A 13766-nucleotide genomic window follows, 5' to 3' on the forward strand; every position below is an offset into this window, starting at 1 on the left:
GGGCAGCGGACAAACATCTACTGCAAAAGTCAAACAAAGTAACAAAAAGTAACTTCCTAATGAGCACCTGCATATACAATGTGCGCTCCGTTCACACCGGGCAGCTCGGTTGCAATAAAAACTGCACCAAAAACTGTGTGTGCTTTTTGCCACATTTTACTACAAACATAGTAAAATCACAGATGGTGCCACCAATGCAGCTATTGGCACGGTTTTTATTGCAACCGAACTGCGCCCTAATAGCGAAATAAACCCCCGCCTGTCCCGAACACTCAGCACCCCGAGAGTCACTTCCCACGACCACACTGCCCATGCAGGTCTCTAATTGGGGTAGACAATGCCCCATTATGGCAGCAATGTGCCCGCTCACTGCCCATCTGAACTGACAGGCTGGCTACAGGAATTCATGGCATCACTGCCCATCTGCCTCCCACAGGTACCATATACCACCCATATAGTGGGCACATTTCTGAAAGAATCAGTATCATGAGTATGGGCAAGAAACAGCAGGATGCCAGCACTGGGCAGAAACTGTGGCAGTCTGTGTGCCAGCCACTAGGCTCTACCCTGCCAATGAGGCAGATGCCAGCACAAAGCAGATTTCTGTTCTGGGTCAGCAGGATACTTGCAGGCTGGCACAGGATGCCAGCACTGGGAACACATCAGCCCATGCATCCCCTTTAATTACTCCGTGCCAGTATGTGTTCCCAGTGCCACCGCAGCAGTATGCCCTCCATACACTGCCAGGAAATGAACTTCTCCGCTGCTCTCTACTGCGGGCACCCAGTATGTCCCGGCTTAATACAAGGCGGCCGTCTCTCCTAACAAATGAGTGGGGGTCGCTCACCTGTATCCGGTCCCGGGCGGGCAGCCCCCGTCAGCTCCGGTCCCCCCCTCCCCCCGACATCATGTTCTGTCTCCGCCGTTCTCTCCTCTCTCTCCCCCGCACTAGCAGCGCGTACACGGTCCGGAGCTGCCGGGCACAGGCGAGATGTGAGCGGCCCGCTCATTGGTCAGCGGAGAGAGGGGCTGCGGTAAGATCTGACCTGTGATTGGCAGAGTGGCCCGTGGGGGGGGCTTATGGAGTAGTGAGCGCTGCGAGGTGCGGGGGGTCTCTACAGTGACGGGGACGTGCGGCATCCTCACTGTGTATAGCACCTCCCTCTGTACCCTACTGTATACAGCAACCCCACTGTACCTTATTGTATACAGCACCTCCACTGTATACGGCACCTCCGCTGTAACTCATTGTATACAGCACCTCACTGTATACAGAACCTCCTCCTGTACCTCACTGTATACAGCACCTCCTCCTGTACCTCACTGTATACAGAACCTCCTCCTGTATCTCACTGTATACAGCACCTCCGCCTGCACCTTCGCAGTACCTCATTGTATACAGCATCTCGCTGTATACAGCACCTCCTCCTGTACCTCACTGTATACAGCACCTCTGCCTGCACCTCACTGTGTATAGCACCTCCTTCTGTACCCTACTGTATACAGCAACCCCAGTGTACCTTATTGTATACAGCACCTCATCCTGTACCTCACTGTAGACAGCACCTCCACTCTACCTCATTGTATACAGCAGTTCACTGTATACAGTACCTCCGCTGTACTTCATTGTATACAGCACCTCCGCTGTACCTCAGTGTATACAGCACCTCACTGTATACAGCACCTCCTCCTGTAACTCACTGTATACAGCACCTCCGCCTGCACCTTCGCTGTATCTCATTGTATACAGCATCTCACTGTATACAGCACCTCCTCCTGTACCTCACTGTATACAGCACCTCCGCCTGAACCTCACTGTATACAGCACCTCCTCCTGTACCTCACCGTATACAGCACCTCCTCCTGTACCTCACTGTATACAGCACCTCCTCCTGTACCTCACTGTATACAGCACCTCCACCTGCACCCCACTGTATACAGCACCTCCTCCTGTACCTCACTGTATGCAGCACCTCTGCCTGCACCTCACTGTATACAGCACCTTCGCTGTAACTCACTGTATACAGCACCTTCTCCTGTACCTCACAGTATACAGCACCTCCGCTGCACCTCACTGTATACAGCACCCCCACTGTACCTCACTATATACAGCACCTCCACTGTACCTCACTGTATACAGCATCTCCGCCTGTACCTCACTGTATACAGCCCTCCTCCTGTACCTCACTGTACACAGCACCTCCGCCTGCACCTCACTGTATACAGCACCTAATCTGTACCTCACTGTATACAGCACCTTCGCCTGCACCCTACTGTATATAGCACCTCCACTGTACCTTACTGTATACAGCACCTCCTCCTGTACCTCACTGTATACAGCACCTCCTCCTGTACCTCACTGTATACAACACCTCCACTGTACCTCACCATATACAGCGCCTCCTCCTGTACCTCATTGTGTACAGTACCTCCTTCTGTACCTCATTGTCTACAGCACCTCCACCTGTACCTCACTGTATACAGCACCTCCTCCTGTACCTCACTGTACACAGCACCTCCCCTGCACCTCACTGTGTACAGCACCTCCACCTGTACCTCACTGTATACAGCACCTCCACTGTACCTCACTGTATACAGCACCCCCACTGTACCTCACTGTATACAGCACCTCCTCCTGTACCTCAGTGTACACAGCACCTCCCCTGCACCTCACTGTATACAGCACCTAATCTGTACCTCATTGTAAACAGCACCTAAGCCGTACCTCACCGTATACAGCACCTCCTCCTGTACCTCACTGTAGACAGCACCTCCACTCTACCTCATTGTATACAGCACCTCCGCTGTACCTCACAGTATACAGCACCTCCACTATACCTAATTGTAAACAGCACCTCCTCCTGTACCTCATTGTATACAGCACCTCCTCTGTACCTCACTGTATACAGCACCTCCTCCTGTACCTCACTGTATACAGCACCTCATCTGTCCTCACTGTACACAGCACCTCCGTCTGTACCTCAATTTATACAGCACCTCCGCTGTACCTCACTGTATACAGCACCTCCGCTGTACCTCACTGTATACAACACCTCCGCTGGACCTCACTGTGTACAGCACCTCCGCTGTACCTAATTGTAGACAGCACCTCCTCCTGTACCTCATTGTATACAGCACCTCCTCTGTACCTCACTGTATACAGCACCTCCTCCTGTACCTCACTGTATACAGCACCTCATCTGTCCTCACTGTACACAGCACCTCCGTCTGTACCTCAATTTATACAGCACCTGCGCTGTACCTCACTGTATACAGCACCTCCATCTGTACCTCACTGTATACAACACCTCCGCTGGACCTCACTGTGTACAGCACCTCCGCTGTACCTAATTGTAGACAGCACCTCCGTCTGTACCTCACTGTATACAACACCTCCGCTGGACCTCACTGTGTACAGTACCTCCGCTGTACCTAATTGTAGACAGCACCTCCTCCTGTACCTCACTGTATACAGCACCTCCTCTGTACCTCACTGTATACAACACCTCCGCTGGACCTCACTGTGTACAGTACCTCCGCTGTACCTAATTGTAGACAGCACCTCCTCTGTACCTCACTGTATACAGCACCTCCTCTGTACCTCACTGTACACAGCACCTCCGCTGTACCTCACTGTATACAGCACCTCCTCTGTACCTCACTGTACACAGCACCTCCGCTGTACCTCACTGTATACAGCACCTCCACTGTACCTCACTGTATACACTCCTCTGCCTATACCTCACTGTATACAGCACCTCTGCTTGTACCTCTCTGTGTATGGCACCTCTTCCTGTACCTCACTGTGTACAGCACCTCCACCTGTACCCTACTGTATACAGCACCTCTGTCTGTACAGCTCCTTCTAGGAGATGCTGGAGTGTGGAAGGACTGTACAGGGCTCCATAGTCTGTGGTAGCTGTAATGTGAATAGAGCCTACATAGAGCAGTGGCTGGAGGAGTATTAGGGCTAGGTGCACTTAAGTCTCTGCAGTGCAGTACTGTACAAATTTTTGCCCCACCACTAGCAGCACACAGTTCCCCGAAGGACAACTTAAGACCACCGCGTTGTAACACGTGTCTATATTACGGACCATATTACGGATGTGTTACAGATCACATTACAACCCCATGGCATCAGTATTCCATCACTATTTGTTCAGTCTTTGCCCATTTATGTTTATTTCCTACTGCCATGTACTGATCTATATCCACCCAATAGGAAAGAACAGCAATACGGAGGCAAATATGAAAATAACAGGACAGGGTGCATTTTTAAAGGGCCACTTCAGTGAAACACATTTTTCCATGTCGGCCCACCTCACCTAATTGCCTGTCAGACTCTGCAGGTCTCTTCTGTGTATTCCAATCACATCCTGCAGTGCAGCCCCTTTATCAGGCTATAGTTTGATGGCGAGATTTTTCAATTTCAATCAGTCCCATCATGTATTACCCAAGCCTATTCTTGGCAGTTAAATTATCATTGAATTCTATACTCACTGGAGCTACGGGCCATAAGTATACAGTCAGGAGAATGAGCTCTGCTCTCCTCTATTATAATTGTGTGACAGGAGCTGTGTGATCATCCTCAGTAACTGTTTCAGGAGGGTCTGTGTCCACCTAACATAGAATGCTATACTCTAGTTCAGCCTATTAAACATCTAGTTCAGCCTATTACCCTCCCCCTATGTTGATCCAGAAGAAGCCCTCTCTCACACCAAAGTATTGTCATTGCGCGTCGTTTCGGCAACATGCAATTCTAATAGCCCATTGATTTCGTTTGGACCAATCACACTTGTGTTTTTTTTTTGTACGCTTATTATTCAAACAAAAAAAAAATGCCGCTATTGCCGGCCATGTGACTCCGTCCGAAGGCAAAAAAAAAACATTACATACAAGCCAATTTTCCTCGTTTAAGGGGAAAAAATTCCTTCCTGACTCCAATCTGGCAATCAGAATAATCGCTGGATCACCGACCCTTCTGAAGTTATTAATGATTATAACATATAATATTATATCACCCAAAAAAGGCATCCAGGCCCCTTTTGTACTCTTTTATCTAATTCTCCATCACTGCATCTTCAGGCAGAGAGTTCCATAGTCTCACTGCTCTTACAGCAAAGAACCCCCTTCCATGTTGGTATAGAAACCTTTGTTCCTCCAGACATAGAGGATGCCCCCTTGTTACAGTCACAGTCCTGGGTATAATAGACGATGGGAGAGATCTGTATTTTCTCACGATGTATTTACACATAGTTATTAGCTCGCCCCTCAGACGTCTTTTTCCTAAACTAAACTAGAAACTAAAATCTCAAGGCGGTTTCTGTGGTAGATCCATATAACAGCATCACCCAGACTGAGAAACTGACCCCCAAGTAGATTTGAGCTGGTCAGACCTGAGTGAGGAAAAAGAGGCTGAGGGTACCTTCACACTTGCAATATCGCTGCGTTTTTTTAACGCAAATGTCAATGGGACTTTCTAATGTTAAAAAAACGAAACGCACGAAAACCGCAAGTCTGTGCGTTGCGATTCTTGTGTGATGCGTTTTTAACAATACAAAGTCCTATTGACATCCGCGTTAAAAAAAAACAACTTAGCGATATCACAAGTGCGAAGGCCCGCTGAGGGATTCAGACAGGCAGAAATAACTAACCAAGTAACACTAGCTCATTATATACACTGGGGGGATAAGCTGCATAATGAATAAAAAGAAAATTGCTGGAGTGGCCCTTTTAAAAAATGGCCATGAAAGGTACAGCCTTGTGAATAAGTACATAGAAACCAAGTGATCTTGTAGATATGATACCTTCTAATGCCTAACAAAAATACATGATGTTACAATGATTTACTCTATTCTGTTTTTAAAGAGTTTTTCAAACAAAACTCAGAGTGGTGGATGCTGGAGAAGAAGGAAGTGGGCTTACTTGGTACTTTTTCTTCTACAAACTGTACAGTACATAATACTGCACCTACCCCACACGACTGGAACATACAAGATCTAAACTTCTCAAGACAATGAAAAGCTTGGATTTGTTGGTTCTCATTTCAGTGGCCTAATCAAAAGAAAGTAGAAGATGAAGAAGAATGTAAACTAAAATAAATCCAGATTTTGTGGTGTTCTTTGGTTTTTTTGACTTTTTATCTGTAAGTGATTACTTAGAAATACACTTCTTCCAAAGGACATAAATGATATCATTGTGTGGCATGAAGACAGATATCTCAGATTGCACATGGACTTTTGTTTCTGGAATTCATATACTCTTCTAAGTTTCAGTTCTTGCTCTCCTCTGTTCACACATCGGGTTTGTCGCAGACTGTCCACCTCCATTTACTGTCTCCTCGAACATATTTATTAGGGGTTCAACCCCAGAGCAGCCCTCTTGAAATTAGAAATTGAACAGGATTACCTAGTTCAATACAGTAAAAGCTCTACTAGCATTGACATCTACTAAGGCTGATTTCAAGTAAGGTCATTTTTTTAAGTCAAAATTTTGTCTCTAGTAACATTGGTTGCCTCTAATAACACCGGCGTGTGCCGACCCACGTGACCTTACCGCTGAACCCACGTGATCTCCTGCTTAGGGTCTACTCCTCTTGCTGCTAATGCAACCCACCCTTCTCCATCATCGGTGACAGGTAATACACTAGTACAGTACTGTGCAATTGTACTCCAATGTAAAAGCACAGAGAACACAGTGATAACGCTGAGGACAGATAATTATGTCACATGCAGTCCTATGTAACACCACAGAAAACACAGTGATAACTCTGAGGACAGATGATGTAGTAGATGTGACCTGCAGTCATATGTTACACCACAGATAACACACAGCAACATGTTAAATGTTCATTTATTCTTTACAATAGTCTTTTATATTCATTTATAATTCTTATTCTTTTTGGTATTAAAGACCATATTTATTCTCCATTAGATGTGGTTTGGTGTGTTTTTGGAGTATCTAGAACGATTTAATTGGATTTACATTGATTTCTATGGAAACAATTACCTCTAGTAGCAACGGTTTCAGGTAAAGACGATTGCTTTTGGACGGATTACCAACGTTAGTAGAGGTTTTACTGTATATCCATTTTCAAATATCATTAGGGAACTCTCATCGTGGTCGTCCAAGACTTTTACTATTGTTGACCTGTCCTCAGGATAGGACAAAAAATAGTAAAGGTGCAGGACAACTCCTTTAATGGGGTTCTCCAACTTCAGTAAACACTTTCCCAATTATAATGTTATAGCCTTGCTACCAGCTTTCCAATGTATTGTTCCACCTTTTTTTAAGTGCAGACAAATATGTGAGTCCTGCTCACATTAGCCTTCTCTGGGCCATTTTCCAAATTTCCGCTGATTTCATGTTCATTCTGTGGCTAGTACTTCTCGCCAGAGCAATGTATGCCACATCACTTGTGACATACTGCTCATTGCATGTAAAGAAGACCCAGCTGCATGCCCACGCATGCGCAGTACTGAGCACGACCAAGTGCTAATGCTCATGAGTATTCATCCCACAGGCCGAAACCGGAAGTGACGCGACTGCTGGTCCCAAAGAATAACAAAGCAGCTGGAGCACAGAACAGAGATGCAGAAGGGTCGAAGAAAAAAAAAGTGAAAAGAGTACATTAGGGTATTCATAATGCTGGGCGATACTCTGCTGAGGAGGAAAAGAAAATCCATTTAGGACCCTCTTCTATGGGCTGGAATGGGATAGCTGCTCTTCCTGTGGAGGACCAAGCACATCCGCATATTAGACACTCTACTAATTTTAATAGGAACTTTGGAATGCTTCATATCACTTGCGGTGGTATCTCATGGGCATCAAAACCTGCCGCCAGGTTTCACCACAGCTTTGGTGATCGCTGAGGGTCATGTTGGGCAAACACTAGCCTGTAACTTTCTATAGCTAAATGTACTACATACATCTAATGGATCTGTCATCTTCCGACTTCACATTCACTGCTGGCTTATAGTGATCATCATTGTTGAAGCCCCTCTCTAAACTCCACCCCATAAACGTTTTCCTAGGCTAACCCGTTAGATTTTTTTTTTTTTTTTAATTGTGATTCAGAAAGAACAAACGAACAATATACACTAGATGGTCATATATATTGAAAATTTCAGTTTTCCATGGATCGGTTTCAGTGTGCATCAACATTAGGCCTCATTCACACAAGCGGTTTTACGTGGCTAATTTAGCTGTAATAAAAAATTGCGACCATCTGAAGCATTGGATTCTAATGTATTCATTCAGATGGCTGATTTTTAGCTGCATAAAAATGATGTGCCGAGAAAGATAGAACATCAGCGACCAAATACGCGGCCGGAAAAGATAGGTCTTGCCCTATCTTTTAGCCAATATACGCTGGTGGCTCCCATAGACTCCTATGAGCGCAGAACAAAAATGGAAGTGCAGCGACATGACAGGTGCCTCTATTTAGGCATGAGAAGTAATTCAGTGGATTCCGGCATGCAGGATTCCACAGCAGGATCCAACCCTGTGCCCGGACGGTGAACCCGCTCACTTGTCCCGATGCTTCTTTTTCTGTACTGTGGGAGCACCGGCTGTGATGACGCAGATCTCACGACCCTTCCGCAGTGCTTACTGCAGAAGGGCCGCAGGATGGACGGCTTCCATTTACTTCAATAGAAGCAGTTGGTGCAGAAATCGGCACAAAATGGAGCATACTGAGATTTTTCTGCCATTAGCGGAAATTTCCTCTCATGTGCAGGAAGCAGCGGGTCTCAATAGGAGGCTGTGGGCGATATTTGCTGTGAACTCCAGTGGCAGCCGCCAGCCCCAAATTCTGCAAATCAAATCGGCCCATGTGCAGGAGCGCTGTGGCTGGATTTGAGTTGCGGATTCCGCGATCCGCGGTGATACACTGTTCAATCAAATGCATTCAATTATGCTGTTCTGATCACATTCACGAGTGGAAAATAGTGCATAATCCGTGAATGGAAAACAGAATGCAGCATGTTCTATTTTACTGCAGATATGCACTACATCGAGCCTATTGTTTTCTATGGTCACAGATATATAGAATTACATTACATTTGTGTGTACTGTGCAATTGTACTCATTACTGAGAGACGGCGCGGGAAATATAAACCAAAAAGTGTACTGCGTATGACCGCCTGCCTTAGTACGCGGTCATGCGCAGTTCAATTTTGCAGCCATATGCAGGGTCACAGCTGGGCTCACAGCTGGAATCTAATGCGGGCCTCTGCAAGCAGTTGGGGCCATGTGAGCCTGGCCTAAATGAAGAGAAACCAGATCCTAAGCAGCATCCTTTCATGGACATAATCATCTAGATAAGTACAGGTTTTTGTGTTTGTGCAACTAGTTATGAAGAGAAATACTACACATTCCTGGCTCTATAGGCTTCTCTGGCCTGAGGGCATAGCACTTAATGGGAATGGAGTTAGACAGGTAGCTGCTTGCTGACCTCTTGCTCAGAACATGCACACATGTCTAGTGTTCCATCAGCACAAATTGTCTCTGGAAGCAACAGATTGGTTTTTGCATTTGATTTTTATTTGTTATGTTACTGGATAGCAAGACACATCACATAAAACCATGTTAAATCAGGTTAGTAAAACAGGTGACAAAGCTCTTTCCATGGAAATATGTATTGAAACAAGCAAGCACTTGTAGAGAGAAGACAATAAAGATCACCAGTAGGGCTTATTTCCCATCTGCACTATATACTTCCGCCGCTAGATTCTGCAACACCCCAGAGGGGTGACCCTGGACACCTGTGAAGAACTGGGAGGATTAAGCGCTGACGTGTCACAGTGGCACTTACCATGCTCTGGTCCCGTAGGGATGACACACTGCCAAGGCCAGTGTAGATTGCCGGCCAAGTTTCGACACTCCTTTAGCTGGTAGTGCCAATAAAGGGGATGAAGGGGGTTGTATTAGATATCACTCGGGATGCCACCGTTCCCACACACCGTTATTCTATGCGGCGGAGTAAATAACACAGAGACTTATGTCTAGTACCTCGGGTCTCTAGGTACTGTCAGGGCCCGGTATAACTTTTACTTTAAATAAACTTTTATAACAGGTAATTACAGGCACAATTCACTTGCAGTAGTTACAGGCTATATCTCAGAGGTAGGGAAGATACACAGGATCAACATGGCCCTAAAGTCCAAGTTATCTATATGTCACCTAGATTGGGAGCACTCTGGAGGAGGAAAAGGGGTAGAGGTCACCCCGGATACACTCTGTTAAGAACACTTATTTACACAAAGGCTTAGCCAATAAAGTACCTCTGTGCGGTGATCCTAACTGGCGGACAGACGCACAGGAAAACGCCTGTGGTGTGAATAGTTACCTGGTATGGTGGGTCCCTGTATACTGGGGGTTTTGGTAACTCACTCTCTCCTATGCATTTCACATACGGTATGGGTGTCTCTCCGTCTCCATATTAAACACAAGGAAACCAGAGGTGTCTCCCTGTACCCCTGCGGATTCTCCAACGGATCGCGGAAGAGGGAAGATCATCAACTCCTGCAAAGGGAGCCTCTCCTTCTTCTTCATTTTCGACACAAGGAAGCTAAAGGTACTTTCCTGCATCACTGTCGTTCCTCCAACAGGATGGGTAGATGGAAGATCATCAACAACGGCTCCCGCTCTCAGGCACTCACTTTTATACCTTCATTTATACCACATGACACCATAGGATAGATACATTCAGCAGACAGAGCTGACAGGCAAAGGTTTTATGAACGTTAACCCTTTCGACGCAGCAGCTGTGCAACACACACACAGAAAATGACATGACAGCTTTGCCCAGTGCATCCACATAAGACAATACATGTATGACATTTATGGAGGGGACCAGAATGGTGTTCTGGGCCACTACAATTCCAAACAATGGAAGTGTTGGATGCTGGAAATGATAGACGCAAACAGTCCCCATGGGACCATTCTTTTTAATGGCATTTGTTGGGCCTCTGTCATGTCACCTGGTATTTTACCTGACAAAATAGCACAGCATACCACACTGTTTTATGCAGAATTATGTACTGGATATGCATTGGAGCCTCCAATCAGAGCCTAAAGGTCTGTTTACACCACAAGATTATTGTTTGAACAAGTGAATGAAATCTGAGTTCTCTCATTCACTCCTGCAGACTGTTTATACAGGCAGATACGTCACTGGCTCGTGCAAGTGAGAAATCCTTCAGTCGTTCACATTCGCTGTATAAGGCCTCTTTCACAAGAGTGATGTTTTTTCACGCAGGTCACAATGCTGCATTGCTGCGATCTAATTCCAAAAGGAATTAGAGCTTTCTCATCCATTCATCGCGTGAAAAGCAGGCTGCAGCGGAGGTCGGCAGAATGGCTCTATTTAGCTTCAATAGCCAAATAGAGCCAGCTGTCTTCTTTAACGAGTGCCTGACCCAGATAAACTCCCTTCCCCTGGTCTATCTTTTGACGCTGAACTGACTATGTGGACCCTTGACCGAAAAATATAATAAAATATAACTTTTATTAAAAAAATCTTTTGACGCTGCAAGGAAAAATCGCGGCTGAAAAGCACCCATGTAAATGGATGCTTTGGAATCCAATGCTTACATGGTCACGGTTTTCCCACGATTTTTCAGTCTGAATGAGGCCTAAGTGAATGAGAACGACTGACCGATCGCTATTTGAACTGAATGATAACTAAACGAGTCAGCAATACTTTTTATGCCTGCATAAAATGAACGACGAACAAAAAGTGAAACATTCTCATTCATCGTTCGATTGTTGGCTGCGTTTAGACTGAACAATGATTGTTGACTTCTTTGGACAATAATCGTTCCGTCGAAAAGGGCCTTAAGAATCTCACACAGCGAGGCGGAGGGGGACAGCAGGCATATCATAAGCAGCATATTCCAAAGCATCATTTTTATAAAAAATGGCATAGTTAACTTCACTAATAATATAATCAGCAAATATAGAACAGATGGAGCCCATGAAAAATAGCACTTATATAACTTTGCAATTTAAGTGTAAATTTGACAAATATAAAAAATATGGAAAGTGTTTCATGGGGAGCAAGTAATTAAGAGGCTTCTTAGCAAACTTGGATAGCAGCTCCTGTGCCATGAACACCACAGTAATTATTCCTATGGACTGGCTAATCAGCTAGTCAGGCAAAATGATTCGCTCATCTCTAGTCTTGATCATTATTGCATTTTCCCACCTCCCTCCCCTTTTCTGACGGCTCCAATAGGAGTCTATTAGAACCGGCTATGTATTCCAGTCCTACAAGTCCTATTTTTTCCGGTCACGCATAAAAATAGCCAGCCGGAATGCGCACCATATACGCTGTCTTTTCCGGGCCGACCAATTTTACGTGCCGGAAAATCACCCATCTGAATGGATGCATTGGAATCCAATGCTTCAGATGGTCACGATTTTTGGGCAGCATTTTACCACGGCAAATAGCAATGATAAGACATTTGTGTGAAAGAGCCCTCAATCTGAGGGCTTATTCACAGGAGCGTATATCAGCCGGCCGTTTTCACGGCCGGCTGACATACGCTAGCATCTGAGCCATCTTCCCCCTTCCCTCCCTCTCACCGTCTCTTTGCCTCTCTCCTCTCCTCCAACTATTTGCAATGGGAGGAGCGGGGTGGGGGCGGGGCTAAGCTAAAAACGTGTGAAAGGGCACACAAATCTAATGTTTGTGCCCCTGTTCAGATGGCACAGGCCCAGCGCATATACACCGAGGCTGCAATGCCATTGGGCTGGGGGAGACAGTTTAGCTCTGTCCCCCTTCCCTCCCCCTCCCCCGCTCTCTGCCTCTCTGCTACCCTCCGGCTGTTTACAATGGGAGGGAGCGGGAGGTGGGCAGAACTAAGCTCCTGTCCCTCCCGCCCCTTGTCCGCAGACATCAATGGAATGGGGCAAAGCTTAGCTCCACCCCTGTCCCACCCCTCCCATTGCAAACAGCCAGAGGGGGAGGAGAGAGGCAGAGAGCCGGCGAGGGGGAAGGAAAGGTGAAGACAGCTCAGATGGTAGCATAAAGATGGCAGCCGATGTACGCTAGTGTAAATAAGCCCTGAGTCTTATAGGACTGCACAAAGAGCCTGACTTAAGGATCTCATAGAAGGCACTGTGTGAATTGCAAAGTCAGAGCTTCCCTTATGTGAGGCAACAGAACACTGGAGGGAAGCTCATAAATCAAGACTAGGGCCCCTATAACTACATTAACAAACTAATATTTCTCTAATGTACATTAGCAACAGGGCAAAGGATAACAAATTTTGTGCGAGTGCTTTTTAATAGAGTTGTCCAGGAATATACAAACAGTCTGTCTTCTTTCAAAAAGAAGAGAGAAGTTTTCATTGTAGCTAACAGACAGTAATATTTAGGCCAGTTTCACGCGGGGAATCGCGATTTTGCTACAAAAAAATCGCGGCAAAACCGTGTATTTGTTTCTGCTTTATCTTGAGAATAATCTTGCATCGCAATCTGACTTTGTAATGTTAAAAACTAGAGATGAGTGAGTATACTTGGTAAAGGCAATTGCTAGAGCGAGCATTGCCTTTATCGAGTATCTCCCCGCTCGAGACTGCAGGTTCGGGTGCCGGAGCGGGGGAGCGGTGAATAGCGGCTGTCAGCAGGAGGGAGCGAGGGAGAGAGAGATCTCCCCTCCGTTCCGCTCTGCTCTCCCCCGCAGCTCCCTGCCCGCTGCCGGCACCCAAACCTTTCATCTCGAGTGGCCAGGTACTCGCTAAAGGCAATGCTCGCTCGAG

General features: G+C 46.2%; 1 protein-coding gene across 1 annotated transcript in view; it reads right to left on the minus strand.

The window, feature by feature from the left end:
* Nucleotides 1–974, minus strand: part of TPST1 (tyrosylprotein sulfotransferase 1) — an 83294-nt gene extending 82320 nt beyond the window's left edge. The window contains exon 1 of the mRNA XM_066576284.1: nt 848–974. The gene's annotated coding sequence lies outside the window, so the exon portion shown is untranslated. The remainder of the gene's footprint in view (nt 1–847) is intronic.
* Nucleotides 975–13766: the final 12792 nt, after the last annotated feature.

This window comes from Eleutherodactylus coqui, chromosome 1 (genome assembly GCF_035609145.1).
Source record: "Eleutherodactylus coqui strain aEleCoq1 chromosome 1, aEleCoq1.hap1, whole genome shotgun sequence".
In the NCBI taxonomy this organism is placed as follows: Eukaryota; Metazoa; Chordata; class Amphibia; order Anura; family Eleutherodactylidae; genus Eleutherodactylus; species Eleutherodactylus coqui.